The sequence below is a fragment of the Mesoplodon mirus genome, assembly GCF_964341445.2.
Source record: "Mesoplodon mirus genome assembly, contig: HAP1_SCAFFOLD_909, whole genome shotgun sequence".
Lineage (NCBI taxonomy): Eukaryota > Metazoa > Chordata > Mammalia > Artiodactyla > Ziphiidae > Mesoplodon > Mesoplodon mirus.
The window spans coordinates 130,940-147,749 of NW_028295135.1; the positions used below are offsets into that span (position 1 = coordinate 130,940).

Genomic DNA, 16,810 nt, shown 5'->3' on the forward strand with positions numbered 1-16,810 from the left:
CTCTTTGTTGTTTTCTTCTAAGACTGAAGAGCCTCTTTATTGTTTGTGCTGATTTTTTTTCCACCAACAGATCTCAGAGCAATCTGAGTGCACTGGCCAGTTGGGACAAAATTATCATTAGAATTCTTGGCTAGAGAAGAAAGCTCCTAATTTAAGAATGGCTTTTTGCCTTCTGAGAGCTCAGAAGAGCACATTGCAAGCCATCTACATTTATAAAACATGTTTTAGTATGGAAAATTTCAAACATCTACAGAAATAAAGAGAAAGAAGTAGAAACTTTCATCCATTGTTCTCATCAAATGTCCATTTCAGGCCAATAGATTTTCTCTACACCCTCTCTTACTACTACCACCATCATCCCCAGCAATTTTAAAGCAAATCCCAGATTTCTTTTTCTCAGTGAAAACGTCAGTATCCATATTTCTAAAATGCAAGAACTGCCCTTTTTAAGCTCAACTATGTCATTATCACACATCCGCAAATAATAATGATTCCTTAATATCAACAAATAGCCAGTCAGTTCATGTTTCCTTGATTGTCCTATAAATGTATTTTTATTTTAATAACCATTATTTATTTGATTGCTGATCCAAACACAATTTCTTTTAAAGTATAGGTTTAAAAGAACTCAATTTGCTCATTTTTCTTGCAAGTATTTGTCCTTGAATTCAAAGCATTCATCCAGTAGGGTTCCCAACTGTCTGGATTATGCTGATTGTCTGGATTATGCTGATTGCATCCCCTTTCTGCTTATATATTTATCATGCTCCTTTGGCCCATGTATTTACTGTCAGTTGGTAGATAGATCTAGAGCACTGACATAATTCAGGTGTGATTTTTTTGTCAAGTTTACTTCATAGATAATATTGATGAATTCCAAAAGGAACTATCAAGTGTCTGTCTTACTGTGACGTTGCAGCCATTAATGATCAATGTCTAGATCCATTAATTTATTAAGGGTACCAAATGGTGATATTCTACTAACTAGATGATTATTCATTTACTAGCTAGAACATTATTTCATCAACTACTTGGTTGCCCTGAGTTACAGTTTAATTAGGAAAGGAAGAATAAATGTTTCTTTTATTTTATTTACCAGTTTTACAAAAAAAGAAAAAACAAGAGAGAGAAAGGTTGACTCTTCCAAAGATAACTAATGAGGTATTTTCTTTCTTTGTTGTTGTTTTCAGTGAGGTTGTTATAAATATCGATGCAGAGATTGTCCCCTCTTAGGTTCACGGATCCTGTTCAAGTTGGCTCCTGAGTCCTTTCCACACAACCACAGTAGTCTTTGAAGTCTTCCCAGCTCTCTTATATGACAAGATGTAACAGGAACATCTTGTTCGTTTCTTATGCTGGATTTGAAATCAGCTGTTTCTCCAAGGAGACATTATCCACTGTGTTTATTCAAACTTGTGTTCCTTCTAGTTTAACCTTCTCTCGAGACATGATTTTTTTAAAACAAATTACTTACTGAATTTTTCACCTTTTCAAATCTTGCTATTCTCCAATCACTTCATTTCTGAATTTTTCTAATTTCTTTTATGTTTTTCTTAAAACCAGTTTCTATTCCTTTGAAAATTTCTTTTACTTTTTCCGCAGTATCAGGCAATAAATTTCATTTGTTCTGTGGACGTGTCTTTCTGTGACGTTTTCAGGATTTGCTGGAACTTTCTTTTCACCCTTCTTTTTTCTTTTTTTTTCTCACTGATTTTCTACAGGATGTGAATGGAATACCCTTCTGTCACTCATTTTTAAATGAAATAAGTTTCCACTTTAGGAGGGAAACATAGATCAGAATATAATTTCTAGCTTCAGAACTCCAGGGCTCACTATCTTCTATTATTTTCACAACATAATTTTATTGATTTATTTATTTTTTGCAGTACGCGGGCTTCTCACTGCTGTGGCCTCTCCCGTTGCGGATCACAGGCTCCGGATGCGCAGGCTCAGCGGCCATGGTGCACGGACCCAGCCGCTCCGCGGCATGTGGGATCTTCCCAGACCGGGGCACGAACCTGTGTCCCGGCAGGCGGACTCTCAACCACTGCGCCACCAGGGAAGCCCCACAACATAATTTTAAAAAATGACCTTAAAATTTCTAAAATCTTCCTCCTCGGCCCTCCTATGCCCATTTACCCAGGCCTCCTCTTTCCTGTCCTTGTTGAGTATGGGGATTTGTTCTGGGATGGTGCTTTGGTTTGATAGGTGTCAAGGTTTCACAGACCCCAGAACACTTGGCATCCTCAGAACATTTCAAAGTTCTTGCACTCAGCTGCAAAGTGGAGCCTGCAACATTCACTCCCGGTTTCTGCCCCTGTTCTCAGTGAGTTTTTCAATCTCAGTGAGTTCGTGAACCATAGTAACCTTTGGCTCTCCTGAAAGAGAGAGAGAGTCCTTCCCTCGTCTTCCTCCCACACACCTTGGGATACACATATGTAGGTCTTTTTCCTGTTGTTGATTTGTTCCTACCTGGCTGTATGTTGCAGTTCATGTGGACACCTTGTTGTAGATGTTGTCTGTGGGTTTTTGATCTTGTTATCCTAGATGCTTTTCTTTCTTCTTTGTGGGGGTGGGGGGTTGTGTATTTAGGGGAGGGGTGGCATATTCAGGGATAAAAATCTTCTCTGTAGCCACCACCATTTCCCCAGAATCCTCTGCCATTAATATTTAAAACAAAATCATGGGAATCATTATCCGGATCCTTAGGATAATCATTACACTGTATCTGTCTTTTTTTCCAGGCTTCAAGCTGCCTGTGGCTCACCACGTTAGTATACTGACGTGACTGGGCAATGCCTAATTTGATGGGCTCTTTCTGTACTACCTTCCTCCTAATCATGACGGTCTTGTACGCTATACATAGTCTTCTTCACTGATAGGGAATTTAGAAAATACAGGAAGCCATGGGTTTAATAGCTGAAAGTGGAATTAATGTGTTCCTTTTCTCAGGTAAAATATCATAAGACTCCTTAGGCCAAAGTTGTAAAATGAAATCGCAACTTTCCTGGAATCATTTTGCAAACGTGAATGCCCACATAAAGTACACTAGGACTTGAATCCAAGGAATAACACATTTTTAGAGCCTCCAAATGTATAAACTTAGTACAATTCTGCATTACTTCTTAAGGCAACTGAAGAAAATAATTTTGTGATCAAATAAATATTGATTTTATTAACAGTTATTTTAAAAGTTTACAAAACTTATAAAAAATGTTAAGGCTCTATCAGCCTCATCAGTTGTTATTTCTTTTCTAGAATCTTGGATAAAGGAACAGTCGTTTGAGGGGAAACATGGTATAAAATGGGAAGATAATCTAACAGTAAAGATAGTTATATCTCTTCCTGTGTGATGAACTACTCCTAAGCTTGGTGGTTTAAAACAGCAGGCACTTTATCTCCTCACAATTTGTGAATCAGCGGAATGGGCTGGGATCTCCTGGGTGGATCTATCTTGCTTTCACCTGAGGTGACTACTGAGGCTGCCATCATCTGGTTGCTGGACTGGGGCTGGTTGCTTTCACATGTCTGGCCATTGGTGCTGGCTGTGGCCTGTGCCTAGTCTCCACTAGGTTAGCCAGGCTTCCTAACATGTCAGGTTTCCATGAGGACAAGCCCTAAAGCACGAGTACTCTCCAAGCTTCAGCTCTTGATATGCCATTGGGCCAAAGCAAGTCACGTGACCAAGCCCAGGTCAAGGTGGAACAAAACTACACAGGGTGAGAAAACGGGGGGAGGGGCATTTGCACTGGGGGTCAGTAGTCTAACAAACTGCTGCAATAACTATATAAAGAAAAACACCCCGGAGGACAACTGGTAAAAAATAAATGTGTGCGGGGTGGGGTGGGATTTGGCATAGGGGGGCAAAGGCAGTAAACAGGGGCTACCAAAATCTGAAGATTCTGGAATTTTTGGAAAATCCACTGGGATTAAAGGAGTTACACAACCATGTTCTGACACCAGAAGAAAGGCGCCAGTTGAGCACCAGGGAAGTCTAGCGCTCTTCCTCCATCGCATCAATTTTCACGTTTCTTTGACTCAGCATATTTGTAGAATGAATCATGACTTTCTATAAATTTTTAATTCAGTTTTTCAAAGAAATAGTGACCTCGCTTCTATCTGCTGTGCCACAAAAATGCCGTAGAAAAAAATTCCTTCTGTTAAGTCGCTCACTAGGTGAAACTGTATGTGTAACCTAGTACCAAAGAGGTATTAAGAATCGCCACAGCCGAGCCGGCCCTCCGCATCACGCACCCTATAGCAGCCAGTGGGTGAGCCGGGAGTCGAGGAGGTCACCGTGAGAAGGAGGGGCGCGGGCAGCGTGGCAGCCTCCTTCCGTCTCCGTGGAGCCACCTCCGGCCTCTGGTGCAGGGAGTCGTCTGCAGCAGCCAGTGGTGGCCAGCCTTGCAGCGCTGTGTTCTAGGTCAGTAGCTTCCAAGACTCCAGTTGGATTCATTGGAGTAGGCAACGTGGGGAGTCCAGTGGCAAAAGAGCTCATGAAACATGGCTAGCCACTCACCGTTGTTGATGTGTTCCCTGATTCATGCAAAGAGCTTCTAGATGCAGATGAACCCTGTAGTGTCTTCTGCAGGGGATGTAGCCGAAAAAGGTGACAGAATTATTACAATGCATCAATGCACTAGAAGCTTATTGTGGAGCAAATGGAATTCAAAAAAAAAGTGAAGAAAGACTCACCATTAATAGATTCCAGTACTGTTGATCCTATGGTTTTCGGAGAATTGGCCAAAGAAGTTGAGAAAATGGGAGCGGTTTTCACGGATGCCCCTGTTTCTGGTAGTGTGGGAATGGCTCGATCTGGCAACCTCACACTTAGGATGGGAGGGGTTGAGCTGCTGTGGTGCATGGGCTCCCATGTGGTGCATCGTGGAGCTGTTGGGACTGGCCAGGCTTCGAAGATCTGCACAAACTTGCTGTTAGCTATTAGTAGGATTGGAACTGCTGAAGCTATGAATCTGGGACTCAGGTTAGGGCTTGACCCAAAACTCTTGGCTAAAATCCTAAATACGAGCTCAGGACAATGTTGGTCAAGTGACACTTATAATCCTGTACCTGGGGTGATGGATGGAGTTCCCTCGGCTAATTACTATCAGGGCGGATTCGGAGCAACACTATAATGGCTAAGGATCTGGGATTAGCATGAGACTCTGCTACCAGCACGAAGAGCCCAGTCCTTCTGGGCAGTCAAGCCCATCAGATCTGCAGGGATGTTGTGCGTGAAGGGCTACTCAAAAAAAAAAGACTTCTCATCCGTGGTCCAGTTTTTGCAAGAGGAGGAGACATTCTGAGTTTGCCCTCTGGCTGTGAACACTGAAACATTGAAACCAAACTGTGTCTTGGAGCCCCTTATGGCTCACTCCACAGGAAAATGGGCTTAATCAAAGGTCAACTGTCTGCTTTTGAGTGTGTAGGTCAGGGGTTCCCAACCCCTTGGCCTTGGACGGGTACCAGTCCACAGCCTCTTAGGAACCGGGCTGCACAGCAGGAGGTGAGTCGCAAGCAAGCCAACTAAGCTTCATCTGCTGCTCCCTATGGCTCACATTACCGCCTGAACCTCACACACCCCGCCCCCCCTCCCTGGAAAAATTTGCTTCCAGGAAACCGGTCCCTGGTTCCAAAAAGTTTAGGCACCTCTGGTCTAGGTCACAGTAGATCCTGGGATTTTTCGCCCATTCTAAACTGCTTATTCTTTTTATCTATTTAGCAAACATATCATCTGTAATTTTTTTTTCTGCAAGCCACTGATGGTAACTGCTAGCTAGCTAGCTGATTGGCCTTTTTCAAAAGTTTGATTCCTGAGCATCTTCAGCTAAAACTCTGCCTACTTCACTCAGGATATTATTTACTCCACTTTACAAATAAAACTAAAATTGTTTTCAACAGGATAAAATCTATCCTCGAGGAAAGAAAAGAAATTGGTGTGAGAAAAGATATTAGAGAAAGGGGAAGTAGAGTGAATTACTACCTGTGTCCCTCAGAAAATTTGTCCTGTTAAATAACCCAGTGGTGATATTCTTGCATTGAGATTACTGGTTTAATTTCTAGGAGTTGTTAAAGCAAGAGAACTCCTTGCTGCATGTTATGTAATTTGGACTCTGTTACATTATCTTGTTGTGCCCCTCTTGTAACAACTTCCCATACTCAGCAAACTTGTTTTTTTCATATTTTTGCTTCCTTGTCCATTTTTACTGCATATTTTTTGACTTCAAAAGAATGACATCTTTAGAACTGTTTCAGAGCCAACGATGATATGTGCTTTAGATAATTATTACACTATGCTAAATATAACCATATTCTTTTGAATTCAAATAAATTTCTATGCTGATATAAAAAGAGAGGCACATTTCATCAATGTTTAAATAGTATCCTTCTTCCTCTAAAACTTAAAATAGGATTCAGTCTGATTCCTAAAGGGTTATTTTCTTCAACAACAAGAGCTGACTTAGGCCATTTCTTGGCAGTGGAATCTGAGCATAGAGGTCCCTGTCTGACTGCCCTTTGTTTCTCACTCACAGTATCCTGGGTGAGTGTAATGGACGGGCGTGCCCTTATGACTTAGCCCACTGCTACTGCTCCTGATGAGGGCTAATGGTGTGGGCCACTTTAACTCCTGCCCAGCAAAGTGCTGACATCTGGGGTTTCCTATCAAGTTTACCAGATATTTCACAGTAATTTCATAATTTACACAACATAAAAACACTGATTTTGAGCTTAGGAAAGCATTTCATTTAAACAGATACAGAACACTACTCTACAAAATGGTTTAAAATTTGTGAGCAATTGCATTAAATAAACTCTAATATAAATTAACCTAATACAAGTAAACTAATAGTTGCAAAGCTACTGGTTGCTTCAGAAGCGGTGGCTACGGATAACTTCAAAGTTGTTTCCTCAGTTCATTAAGAGGAGGAACTATTTGCTGTCAGCTTCTTCTTGGGGAAGCTTAGTTTGATGCTGATTCGCGTTATGAATGTATAGGAACCATTACTGGTTCTTCCTTTCCATATTCAGTGCACCATTATACTTCTATCCTCTTAAGATCTGGATATCTGTTACTGCTACTGTTGGCTGGAGCCTGGCAGGAGGAAAGCTATCAAGAAAAAAGGTCAACAAGTGTTAAAGATTTTTAGCATACCACTGAGACTTTTTATCAACCATAACCATAAGAAATAATAATTAAAATTACTTATAGCCTGGTCAGTGAGACCTTGAGTAAATTGTGGAAGCATCCATGTTTCATAGAGTTTCAGGGGATGGATATTTCCTGTTATTAACTCTATATCCTCTTCAACTGGAACAGAGAGACCTTTCTCTGTTGAAGCAGTTTTGTCTTTTTCCTGGGCATTTTCAGTTTTCTCTTAGGAGAGACTTGTAAAGCTTACATATACAAACTTACACATACACGAATAAAGCAAAGAAGGGATAGAGCAGTCTTGAGAGGACACGGTTTTGTAGCAGGCACACAAGACAGAGCTAATACTCCCTGATTGCATTTGCCTCCCTAGCCCCATCTCCTTTGTGGAAAGCATCAGCATTCTGACTGGTCTCTGCACCCCACTAACTGGACGGAACACTGCATTGGCATTCTTAGGGAGCACTGATGGTCCCTCCGGAAACTGTGGTTAGAGCTTGTGCAGCCAAAGTGCACAGGAAAGAATCAAATATACTTCATATAACATGCTTACTCTGTTTTGCTTAATTAGCACTTATTCCCTGTAAGAGGCTGATTTCTGCTTTGACAGGGAGTAATCGAACTCGGTATTCACGCAAACCATAAAATTAAAGTTAACATACCTCAGCTTTTCATCCTACTGGAAGAAATGTATGAAATCTAAAGTTATTTTTTAATTGCTGCTGTTTAGAACGCCTGAAGCCCATTTGCTGAACTTGTTAAAGAGCAGTGTTAATGAGGGTATTTTTCGTTTCTTTCTTTTCCGACCACAGCATGAATTCCCAGCCCAAAGTGTGCCCTGTTTCCCACAATAGAGACAGGGGAAAAAGTGCGAGTCTCTCACCACAAAGCATGAGACAACTACAAATACTTCTCTCCCAGAGTTAACATTGATGAGAGTCTTTGTGGAAAAGAACTTCCTCTTTTTGCGGGAATACAGTAGAAATGCAAGATGTATTCTCCACAATTTCACTATTGGAAAAATAATTTCATAGTCTCTCTCTCTCTCTCTCTCTCCCTCTCTCTCTCTCTCTCTCTATATATATATATATATATATATTTTTTTTTTTTTTTTTTTTTTTTTTTGCGGTACGCGGGCCTCTCACTACTGTGGCCTCTCCCGTTGTGGAGCACAGGCTCTGCACACACAGTCTCAGCGGCCCTGGCTCACAGGCCCAGCTGCTCCGTGGCATGTGGGATCTTCCCAGACCGGGGCACGAACCCGTGTCCCCTGCATCAGCAGGCGGACTCTCAACCACTGCGCCACCAGGGAAGCCCCATAGTCCATATTTTTTATTGGTCTTCTTAAAAACGTACACAGTGTTTACAATAAGGAGTAAAAGAGAAGATTTTCAATGTGATATTTCAAGGAGCATTTTGTAAAGGCAGGATCCAGTGCCAACTTTGGAAAATTAACACACACCTATGAGATCAAAGAGTCACCTGCAAAAAATTTTATTATGTTTTTCTTTCATACTAGTTTCCTAAAGGTGCATTGTTACTTTTTGGTAACGTAATAGTCAGAAAATACAGCAAATAGTTTCTCCTCTTAATGGTGGCCATTTGAGGAAGAAGTAGCTCTTACATAAGTGTCTAGTGACCTTATCTCTTTTGATACAATACCTCTTGGTTTCAGAGGCTTGCACAGATTTCCTCTAAATGAATAAACTTAGTAAGATTTTTCTAACTATCAGTCTAAAAGTAGATTTAGAAATCTACTTCTGAAGCAGTTTTGTTAAGTAATTATTGGTCAGTTCTCTTTCTGATTGGTACTTCTTTCTGCAAAAGAAATCCCTGTACTTAGAACAATTAATACCACCATCCCTGGCTCCTTGATTATTACACAGTGATGTTTCTTGAGAAAAAAGCTTACCCTTTTTGGGGGGAAACTTCAGCCCATGAAGTAATACTTCATTAAAACTAGATCTGCTTCTAATGCCAGTGTGATGCAGATCAGTATCCCCTTTCTTTTGACTTTCCAGGCTGTGTGAAGAGAATGGTATGGTTTGGTTTAGGAAGGGTTGTAGCTTAAGAGGATTGCATTATGTTTCTGTGTCACTTTGGGGGATTTTATTTCAATATTATATCCTGTTCTGTAAAAACACCCTAGTCATTCTCTTACTTATTATTAAATAATTAAACGCTGCCCTTTGTTTACTTTCCCCTTCTGATCAGAAGACTCCTCTCCACTCTAGGCCTTGATCTGAGTTCCCATTCATCAGCTTGTAGTAGCTACACTTCTGGTTTCTGAAGTCAGACAGATACGGGTCCCATTTCTGTCTTCATCAGTTATAATTTAGCCTCTGATATATGCATACCAGAGCTGGCAGTGACAAACATTTTGCTTCTCCTTATTTTCCCAGGGTTCTGTGCATTTTAATAGAGGATCACAATATTTGAAGTAGAGCTGGGATGGGGTGGAACGAAAGAGCAGGAAAACATGCTTTTAGGAAGGTCTGATATACAAATCACATGGAGGTAACTGCTTGAGGGAAAACCACCCCTACCTGAGTATTGTCAATAAAGTAGCACAGGGAGGCAAACGAATCAATTGTTCACTAAAAATATTCCTCTTTAGAAGAATAAAATTCACAAGAAAGCCTCATTGCAAATAAAATATATTTGTTTTCCTAAAGGAAGATATTTGGAAAGTCGTAGTAAATACCTCCTTTGACCTTCTGTGTCCCTAGTGTTCTATCTCCACTAAGTTTTATGAACACTACATAGAGGAGGAGGCTGAGTCTCAAAGGCCATAAGTAAGAGATGGATTTCAGAGCCTTTGCAAGGTCCTTTATGCCCCATGACTTCCCATTGCTTGTGCTTTTCATCCAGATAGGTGCTTAGGATACCAGAATGAATACATCTCTTTCGAGAGGTTTTTAACAGACATTAGATACTAAACAAGTACAACACCTAACAAATAGAACAGAATGCTTTATTTAAAGCAGAAACAGAATAAATGCTCACCTAGTATCATTTAAATCCCCATTAAGTTATCTTTTGAATCAACATGTTTATATTTGAGGGTATTTTCTTATTTTTTCCTAGTTCCCTTTACTTGCACCTCCTTTCTTTTTCACTTTTCCCAACTGAAATGTTTATGGTTTCAAAAGTAATTACTTCTTGAAGAAAGTTTTCATGTATACTAAGTGCTACCTAATGGAAGCCATAAGCATAGAGTCTGCTAGCATTTAGAGTGGTATAATACATAGCCAGGTTGAATCAAGTGGGAGAGAAGGTTAATCATTCTTTTAAACTGGCAGTGTTGCCAGAGGTGGATTAATATGCTCTTTGAATCTCTTAGGTGCTGTAAGTCTCCTTGATCACAATCACTACGTTAATGGTTGAGGTTTTGAATTAGTGGTGTCTCCTGGGCTCAGCTGGGCCAAGTCCCTTCACCTCTCTGGCCATATTAGGTGATAGTTTTCTCATTTCAATACATGATCTACGTTAGAGGGAGTGTTGACTATACCAGACTTTTAACGTGGGCACCCAGAAAGTGGAAGAATCTCTCTACTGGTGATGAATCATAACTCTTTTCATTGTGAATATAGTCCTTCCCTTAGGTAAGGTAGGAACACCATGAAAAATAGAAAGTTCTCGGGTGTCTGTGGAAGCTGGAGTGCTCTCGACCTGTCAGCTCACTGGCAGAGCAGGCTTCGTCCAGACACTAGAGAACAAAATGTGAAATTGGCACCAGCCAGCCTCTCCATTGCACAGGATATCCCTATTTAAATTTGACAATCGGGATATTTTACAATTTGAAATTCTTGTCATCTGGTTTTCTTTAGTTTTTTCTTTGGGTTGAAAAGACTGAGAAGCTTGTTAAAAAATCTGGAATTCTGATGGTGAGGCTTAACCAGATCTATTGAGTCATCAATCAGCAAACATTGACCAATGCTTACCATTCCCTCAGTTACTATACTAAGGACCCAGACACGTCTCAGATAGTGGCCTTGCTCATTCACTGTATTTACAGTACTTTTTTCTAAATGTAACCAGAGCTCAGGTAAAGACAAGACATTGATTTGAGTCTGAAGTAAACAAAGCTGACTGGTCTGACCCCTTCAGTTTCCAGAATTCTTTTGTTTCAGGTAGTAATTTTCCCAGACCAATAGAACAAAGTCCTATCGTCTATTTATTTAATAATTTATCACAATAGTCCTTGCCCCTTTGACCTCTAGTGAGGAAACTTGCATAAGAAACTGAAATATGCTTAGGTTCTATGGGTAAGTGCAGATAATGATATGAATGAAATTGAAAATGAAAGCAAAGGTAGAAAAGCCAGTTCTGAATAGATGAAGTAAGACAGAGGTATTTGAAAAATCAAGTAGAAAAGATACAATAAGGAATGGAGAGCTTCTGGAAGTTTTCCAATAGGTGAGGGGTTGGTACATCATTTTCTTTTAATAACATGTCTGGCAGTTGTATGCCAGAGAAAGTTATAAGGGGGTTGACTATATGCATGGAAGTCCAGTGAGAACACTGTTTCTGTAGGCCACTGACGGTGTTCTGAGTGTACATTCTATAGTACTAGAAATTAAGTTAGGAAACAAAGGGTAATCTGATGGCATTTTAAATGACATTTCACAAATGATTAGAGCTAAAAGGTGTCTTTTTTCACTCAGCCAACACGTTGAGCACGTCCTATGGGGCAAGCACTGTGCTTATGGGTAAGAGATAAAAGAAAAAATAAAGGCCAGAGGAACTCAAAAGAGAGTGTGAGAGATGCATAAACAACTCATTACAATCAAATAGGGAGAGGCTATTAAATAAATAGATCATAAAAATGTAACTTTGTAAAACAGAACTTGGAGTCACTAACCCTGCTAATAGGGGATATTAAAGAGGATGCCAACAATGAGGGGGTTTGGAATTAGGTTTTGAATGTCAGTAGGAATGTTCCACGTGGAGAGAAGGTCAGGGGCATACCAGGCAGAAGGAACATCCTGGACTTGAGAACCAACACAATATGTTTAAGTGATTGTAAATGAGATTTTTTTGACTAGAGCGTAGGGTATAAGTTGCCAAATGGTAGAAAATAGAGTATAAAAGTTAGGCTGGAATAAAAGTATAAAGTGTCATAATTCTTATGATGAAAGTTAGGTGTTTTCCTACAAAATGGGTTACTTATAAATATTTTAAAAATAGAGACTGCGGTGTAAGGCTTGAAAAAACACTAAATCAGAGTTGTACAGAGCTCAGGCTTAGTGGTGAAAATTTCTGTATTTTGTTTTCCAGGTTGGATACTGTTACAATTCTTTAACATTTCTTTTTCCTGAGTAAAGGCATCTGGTGAAAATATGGGATCCATTTTATCCTGGGGAAGTTTTGTCTTAACCTTTCTTCTATGTATTTTTCCTATTTAAAATGCTTTTGCAGAATCTAATCATACGAAGTTCGGATACTTGAAGTACCTGCTCATATTCTCTCTTGGACATAATGGGAATAATTGGGAAGTCTTCTCTAATTTTGAGACTACCGTGACTACTCTCTTATGTTGGTTATTCCTGTAGATGAACCAATTTTAGGTTCATCTGAGTGATTAGTTAAACTTACTCCTCACAGATTGATTCAGCAGGTCTGAGAAGATATCTCAGAATATGTATATAGAGAGATAAACAGTAAGAAATTACAGTAAGCACAAAAACAGATAAAGATCATTCATAATTTTTCATAAGATCTTATTTTCTCTCATTTCTCTCTTATTTTTTCCATAACTTTTCTTTAATCATATGAAAAAGAAGGGAATTTACATGGAATAACAAAAGATATGCAAAACTTAAGGAAACACAATTTTCTTAAATTTCTCAAACTTATTTGTATAGGATTCAGAATGCACTTAAAATGATTAAATGACTTAAGCTAAATCTTTTTTATTGCAAACTGTTTTAACCCAATTAACCAAGCAAGAAACTGAGAGTCATTCTTTACTCTTCTCCCCTCCCTTAAACTCTGGAACAATCCCTAGGAGTTGTCATAATTATACTATATATATATATATGTATGTGTGTGTGTGTGTATATATATATATATATATATATATATATATATATACACACACACACACATATATATACACACATATGTGTGTATATATGTATACACACACACACACACACACACACACACACATATATGTCCATTCTTCTCTATGTCCATTGTCATATCTTTTACATTTCGTACTCGGATGTAACATCCCAGTTCACTTTTTCCCTGACTCCAGTATTATTTCTGTCTTGTTTATTCTCTGCATTGCAACCTAAATTTCACTCAATGGCTTAGAGCTCTTTGATAGCTTCTCTTTAATTTTGGGGAAAAGGCTTCAAGCACTGTGCTCTTGCCTACTAGTCCACCCTCATCTGCTTTCTCTATCCTTACTTAGCATCTCCTTCTTCCATAAGTTTTCAGCAATACTCAGTAGACTTCAGGGTTAGACTTCTCTTACTGCTGAACTTTCTCCAGGTAATGTCATCAATTTGTATCATACTTTACTCATTCAATCCTTGGTTAATGCACTCTCATCATACAAGTTTCCAAATAAACATTGAATCTCTGGCTTTTCATGACTTCCATTAGAGATTAAATTCCCTTTCTACGTGTTCTTATAAAACTTGGCTGTCCAGTTACCTATGAGAGGTATAGTTCTATTTTATAGTTCATTGCCCCTACTACATTGTAAACTGCATGTGAACAATGTCCTTATTTACCAGTGTTGTAGGTACTCAATGAATATTTATTCTGTTAAAAGATTTATTCTGTTAAAAGTTAAGAGACGGTTTATGTTCCATAAATAAGAGAAAATGTAGCTCAGAACCAAGTCGTGGCAAGAGGCTTGAATAAAAGTAGACAATATTGAGAGATAGTAGGAATTTAGGTTAGAGAGTACTTGGTTACTGAACTAATTGTGAAGGTGAGGGATGATTATACAGAGTCCAGAGTTTTATTATTCCTTTAAATTAATTTTTATTAGAGTATAGTTGCTTTACAATGTTGTGGTAGTTTCTGCTGTACAGCAAAGTGAATCAGTTATACCTATACATATATTTCCTCTTTTTAATATTTCTAACCATTTAGGTCACCAGAGAGCATTGAGTAGCGTTCCCTGTGCTGTACCATAGTTTATCATTAGTTATCTATTTTATACATACTGGTGTATATATGTCAATCCAAATCTCCAAATTGATCCCCCCCTTCCCCCCGCCTTGGTATCCATGTGTTTCTTCTCTACATCTGGGTCTCTATTTCTGCTTTGCGAATAAGTTCATCTGTACCATATTTCTAGGTTCCACATATAAGTGATATTATACGGTATTTGTTTTTTTTTTTGATATTGATCTGCATGAGTTGCTTATATAGTTTACAAATTTATTTATGTTTATATTTTTTGGAGATGAATCCCTTGTCAGTTGCTTCGTTTGCAACTATTTTCTCCCATTCTGAGGGTTGTCAGAGTCCAGAGTCTTCAGTGTTCCCCCAGTATCCAACTTGGACAAGTGTACAAATAGCGGTGGTATAAATGATGTAGAGAGATGAATAGTGGAAGTAAGTATTGAAGGTAAAATTAATCGTTCAGTAACATCACATAATTAATTTTAAGTGTCCATGTTATATTTGGGCAGAGTTGTTCAGTTGGCAATTAGTTAAGTTTGTAAGAGACTCAGGAGAGAGAGCTATGTACGTTTTAGGTCAAGATCTGTGATATATATGGTGGCTGGAATCACAAGAGTAGATGAGACCATCTATCAAGGGCAGAAGAGAGCTTCTGAGAAATACACATCTCTTGGCAGAGGGCAAAGTGAGAGTGCCCAGTGAAAGAGATAAGGATGTCCAGAGGCAGGAGGAAGAAGTAGCAGGTTAAGATGCTACTGTTGTTAAGGTGAAAGATTTTTCTGAGATGACAAGTTTGATCAACAAAATCAAATATTGCTGAAAGGTGACGTAATGACCAAACAACATTCACTCAATTTAATCACAAATTAAATGTTGGTGAATGCAATTCCAGTGCAGATAAGTAAGAAGAAAAGAGCAAAATTGTGTGAGTCACGAGGTACATAAAGATAAGAAAATACAGACAATGAGAATAAATACAATTTTTGATAAACTGCACTGTGAAATTAGGAAGAGAGAAAAGGTAACTAGAGAATTACTTGGCATCAAGCAAGAGTAATTTTTAATGGGAGGGGGGCAGCTTTTTAATGGGAGGGGGCCAAAATAAAATCGCTAAAGAGGAAAACCTTAACAATCCCAATGAGGTGGGAAAATGAATGGAAGATACTGAGGAAGTGAGAATAGGTATTGATAAACTATGTCGAAAAGCTATTCTTGGACGTAAAGAGAAAAAGTTAGTTTGGGGTGTTTTTGCTTTATAGTCTGTGTTTTCTCTGTGAAATAAAAGTTTGATGGGAGGTGATGTCACCTCGAGATAGTGCTCATCAAATATCCTATGTGCTTATCTACATTTTTCATCCTCCTTTGTAGTTCAACTGTTTTCCTTTGATTCGTTGTGGCCAGTGGCAAAGAAGCAGAATCAAGTGTATCACTTCTGAGCTGAGGTCATTAGGAGCCAGTGTCCCTCTTGTCTGGTCCTCTGCTATTGTGACATGGGAGGTCAAATAGTCCAGATGACGTGGCTGCAAGATGGATCAGGACCATGTGATCTGTAAGGGCTTTACTCAGTAGAGAAATAACGTACTCGTATTTTCCACTGAGATTCCTGTGTTCAATAGATCTGCCTGTGAGAGCTCAGAGAGCATAGCGAAGGCTGAAATGACAAAGACAGAGGGAGAGATGTTGGTAACAGATGGAAGGCGCCTGGCAGATAATATATTAAATGGTAAGCAAAGCTGCTGGAGTAAGAGAGAGAGTATATAAGAGATGAGAAGAAGGCCAACTGTCTGTAGTATCTAACGCTAAGGAGTGAGGAGAGAAACAACTGAAAAATAAAAATAAAAAGAATGATCAGAAAGAAGCTAGGTGGTATGCCAACAGAAATCATAAGATTGCTATAAAACATAAAGGAAGGTAGTTTGAAAAGAAGCACCATTTAATGGAGTCAGTTGTTTCCCAAAGGCAAAATGCTATGGGAACTGAAAATAAACCATCTGATTGGATGACTAAACTTTTATGAACAGAAATGGAACCATTTCAGGAAAGTCATGGGAGAAGACGCTGTGTTACAGTGGGGAGAGTAATCAATACATTGTGAGGAAAGGTGCCTTCATTTGCAAGAAATGCCAATTAAGAAGTGAAGACAGCATTTAAAGGGAAGGGATAATGTAAGAAAATCAAAAAAAATTTTAAGGAAACTTGAATAATTCGTAGACAAAGAGGGAGGTATTAGTGAAAGACTGAAAATCAGAGAAAGCTATCTTAAGTTGTTGTTATGGACTGAATTGTGTCCCCCCCAAAATTATATGTTGAAGCCCCTCCTAATTTGACTGTAGAAGATAGGAGATAGGTCCTTTAGGGAGGTGACTGAAGTTAACTGAAGTCATAAGGGTGAGGAAATAATCTGACAGGGACTGATAAGAAGGTGTCCTTATAAGAAGGGGAATAGATTCCAGAGATCTCTCTCCCTCTGCTCGTAGAGGAAAGGCCGTGTGAGGACACTGCAAGAAG

The 16,810-nt window shown here is 39.1% G+C and overlaps 1 pseudogene across 1 annotated transcript; it reads left to right on the forward strand.

Annotated features, from left to right (window-relative positions):
• Positions 1–3,424: 3,424 nt before the first annotated feature.
• LOC309797710 (3-hydroxyisobutyrate dehydrogenase, mitochondrial-like) lies at positions 3,425–6,805 on the forward strand (annotated as a pseudogene). Its single transcript has 2 exons — positions 3,425–3,538; positions 4,262–6,805. The product of its transcript is annotated as a 3-hydroxyisobutyrate dehydrogenase, mitochondrial-like (transcript).
• Positions 6,806–16,810: the final 10,005 nt, after the last annotated feature.